Source organism: Meleagris gallopavo, chromosome 3 (genome assembly GCF_000146605.3).
Source record: "Meleagris gallopavo isolate NT-WF06-2002-E0010 breed Aviagen turkey brand Nicholas breeding stock chromosome 3, Turkey_5.1, whole genome shotgun sequence".
NCBI classification, from domain to species: Eukaryota; Metazoa; Chordata; class Aves; order Galliformes; family Phasianidae; genus Meleagris; species Meleagris gallopavo.
In genome coordinates this window covers 50,123,029-50,127,143 of record NC_015013.2, presented here as the reverse complement: position 1 = coordinate 50,127,143, position 4,115 = coordinate 50,123,029, and the positions used below count along the sequence as shown (strand labels likewise).

Below are 4,115 nucleotides of genomic sequence, written 5' to 3'. Positions count from 1 at the left end.
CTACCAGAGCTGTCTGAGGGAGCCATCATTGTCACACAAAGCTCATCAGCAACCACAGCATAGTCATTAACAGACACACACCTCCAGACACCCACAAGAGTAAAAGAAAAAATCCGGGCTAAAACCTGTGTATTTTGGCAGGTAACATGCAAAAGGATTCATTTTCCCCATTTCTATTTACTCTTTACTCTTGGAGTAAATGAACATCCAGTGCTTCTGCTAGCATCAGAGCGTGCCTCCAGAATGAGTTGTCTGAGGTCACAATGTTTTTGGCAGTATTTCGAACAAGACCCTAATCTCCTGAGTCCTGGAGCTCTCTCGTGGGTGAGGAACTACGATCAAGGCTTTGTAGTTGTAATCAAACAGAAGTGATTGTAGCGAGAACACAACATATGGAAAAGCAAGAGAGAATTGGATAGGACTTGGGACAGGTAAGAGATAAAGAAGCGTCGCTGAATTAAACCTGCAGCAAGAATTCCTGACCTCTTTATGCCAAGTTGATTAAGAAGGTGTAAAGTAATGAGAAAAACAGGGGGATGATAGCTAACAGCTGATTACAAGAGGGTAAGCTCGGCACTGCGTGACTGCCCTGGAGTGCACTTGGTCGAACTTCACTCATTTTAACCAGCGGCAGGATTTCTATCAGAAGTAGCTGGTAAGTCTGTAGAGTGACTGATAGTTTACAGGAAATTTCACTTGGGTTCTTCCCTAGTGTCATAGCAGAGCTTTACCTGCCCACTTGTATAGAAACCAAGCATTACGTGACTGTATCCAGGAGAAACATAGTTACTTAAATCAAGAATCCACGAGTGAAAATTTAAGCTGTAAATTAACTGGGTCCCTAATATTACATGCTGAAAACAGTCATCTGTAAAGAAATCAGCATAGTCCTCCACAGTGTGACCTGCATTTTATTTCCTCAATATGCCATAAATCATTTCACTTCTAAATGGGGTACCTGCTTAAATAACCATACTTAATGTTGTATTTTCACAAAATCCAAAAAAAGAGATGACTAAGGTTCAACATGTTCAAAAGAAGCAATGCTTCACAGTCTGTCAATTACAGCTATAACAAGGAATTTCCAAAAATAGTTACTCGGAGGTGACTATATTTCTGTGGTGAGCAAAGTAATTTCCATTATAGCTTTTGCTTTTTGCAGAAGAGTAAAATTTTCACTGAAAGCAGAGATTTCCTCTCTTTCTTGGGTTTAGTGGTTTTCCATACAAACACATTTCTTACAAAATGTTCCTGGGTCACCAAAATTTCAGCAATGCAGTCACAGCTTGTTTTCGATTGCCAATAGTTACGTAGAAATTTCAGGACAGCTTTTTGGTGCTCTTCTGAGTTACAGATTTGTTGCAAGGAATCAGACACGCGATTTAACATATGTTTGATACTGCAGACAATTTTGAGCTTAGCAGTAAGCATGTGGCTAGTTTAACTTAGAGGAATTATAAAGTTAGATAGGATCATTTTCAGCCTGGGGTAAGAGATTTGTTTTTAGGCTCATGGCATTTGAAGAATCTGATCGGTTCTTTATTTTTGAAGGATAATTCACTTCATTTTGTTGCATTGACTGGCTTATACCAACCGCTTCTGAAGAGTCTATGATATGTGTCTGCTCAGGACCATAATTTGGGCTCTGTAATTCCTGTGGGTAATATCACAGCAGTAGACACCTTGCCAGAATTGAGCAGCAGGATCTGTATTTTACATTATGTCCCCTGACATACCTGACCAGACACGTAATTTTGGTAACACTGCCTCTGATTAGATATGAACTGTCTGATGTTCCTATAGGAAATAGGAATGGCTTTTGCATTAAACCATTGCCCTTTATTAGATATCTAGGCCATTAAGTGGGCTTTGCTTATCCTTCATAGCATCTTTGCTGACTTAATGTTTTCTGAGAAATCTTCCACTGACTTCAAAGGGATCTGTATTTTATTCTTCATATTTAAAATTATGTATTGCATACTTGATATTTTTAATTCAGGAAGCAGTGACAGCATACGCTGCCAGTACTACATGGATAACTTTAGCTTAACCTGTCCTATTGGACAGTAGTTTACCTTAGAAAAATTTATAGACTATGTCAAATAAAGACATGCTTTTAATTAAAGAAACCTGTTATTAACATTTTTTTCCCCTTTTTGTTCAAAGAATGTATGCTTAGACTACAACTCAGAACACTTTACCTTGTCCTTTTACAAACAGGTGTTGTAACACAATAAAAAGGTTTCATTGCATGGCATGTGGAATTGGGACTTACTATTTAGCATGGCTTTCATTTATAAAATGCAGTTTAGTCATGAAAAGGCAAGCATAATAGAGTATTTTTGACAGAAAGATATATTATCACCTTCTCTTGATGTTCGGTAAAGAGAAATAACAAGGTGAAAGGGCAACTGATAGCCATTTTTACCACAGATTTTTCAATAATATTTTATCTTAGATGGTTTCTTCTAAAGGGAAGTCCAGAAAAACACTATACAGATTCTGAACCTTATCCTGCACTACAGTGAACTGACGTCTACATTAAATGCAAACATTAATAGATGTCATTTAGTTTATTTTGCATGAAACTTCTGCACCTTTCTGATTTTACCAGCTTTGATTACTTCTTCTGTTGAGGCATTGAGCATGAGTGCTGCTGGTGTACAGGGGGGCAGCGCGTTGCTGCTGAGCTGCAGCTCCATTTTGATCTGTGACAGCATTGCCCACCCTTTCTGTTTCATAAAACACAACATGCCCATCTGCCTGGCATGAAGTTCATTTATGAATAGGGTTTAATCCTCAGTGAAAGGTCCAGAACTTCTTTTACTCATCAACCTCTTTTTTGTCAATTACCACTTCGTGGAGAGAAAAAGAAAAAAAAAGAAAAAAAAAAAAAAAGAAACCAAAACCAGTCCAGGCTTTTACTCTAACTCACATTTCAAAACTGCTTCAGGAAAGTTAAAAATGTCACAAGTTAATCTATAATAAACCCACAGCCTTGTATCTGACAAGGCAAGATAACTCATTGCGATAAGTGAAACTCCAAGTAGCATGCTCAAAAAAACATGCCTGCTAAAAGAACATCAAATTTTCACCACATGCTTACACTGGTTCTGTAGCATTGCATATTTTTTCTTCTGCCTCCAAATGTTTAAATTCTCTGAATTCTCCTCACCTTTTTCTGCATGGTATTTTTCCCGGATCATTTTCTTCAGCAAACTCTCCTTCACTGTAACATCTGCACTAGCACAAAGAAAGGAGCAGCAAAGGCATAAGGAAAAAATGGTAAAGAGCATTTCCCCAACAGAAATATCTGTCTGAGCCAGATTGAGTGATTGCCCGATAAAGAAAATACTTGTAAAACATCCAGATACAAGCTTCTCTGGTTTTTCGTGATGTCAGAAGCAGACACTGGATCTTCAGATTTGGGTAAAAGTGCATTAATATACAGTTATGCCATTTAACACAAGTAGTGCTCACATGTTTCTAGCCGGTAATGTATTTTTTTCCTAGTAAAGCCTAATAATTTTGGCATGAAGAGGCTGACCTAAATATAGCTGCTGAAATTCAATAATGTTCATGTTTAGAAATTAAGTTTCCCATTGGGTTTGCTAGGCGGCTGAAATACAAGCTTAAAGTAAATGCAGCGTGCGTGCCAGTTTCAGCTTGGTTTTCTCCCTGGACTCCCACTGGCAAACCCTGCAGCAAAGCCAATTTGTTGGGTTCTTCCCCCTGGTCAGTGCTGCAACTGGCAAGCCAAAGGGGTGTATAGCATAATACCATGGAAAGGCCAAGCAGAATGAAACCCTAGTGTCACAGAGACAATGGTTTTATAATATATGCATTTGGAGAAAACTGAATCTGGATATTTTAGCATTCGTCACACAGATGAATCACCTAAAGATACAGACGGTCCGTTTATCAGCTGGGCTAAAGAGCTGAATTGATTTTCATACACAACAAGGATAGACTTTGTAATAAGCCCTGGTACACCTAGTTAGGTAACCCTGCTGCTACCTGCATAGGGGGCTCTGCTGCATGCAAAGCTCTGGGCTTATGTAAACAGAGAAGCGTTTCAGAATTTGATAGGGCTCCTTTTTTTTTTTTTTTTAATA

The 4,115-nt window shown here is 38.5% G+C and overlaps 1 long non-coding RNA gene across 1 annotated transcript in view; it reads left to right on the top strand.

The window, feature by feature from the left end:
- The first annotated feature begins 201 nt into the window (after positions 1-201).
- The window catches only part of LOC116216469, a 17,182-nt gene continuing 13,268 nt past the window's right edge, over positions 202-4,115 (top strand). Inside the window, exon 1 of the long non-coding RNA XR_004159245.1 lies at positions 202-431. This is a non-coding gene — a long non-coding RNA (uncharacterized LOC116216469). The remainder of the gene's footprint in view (positions 432-4,115) is intronic.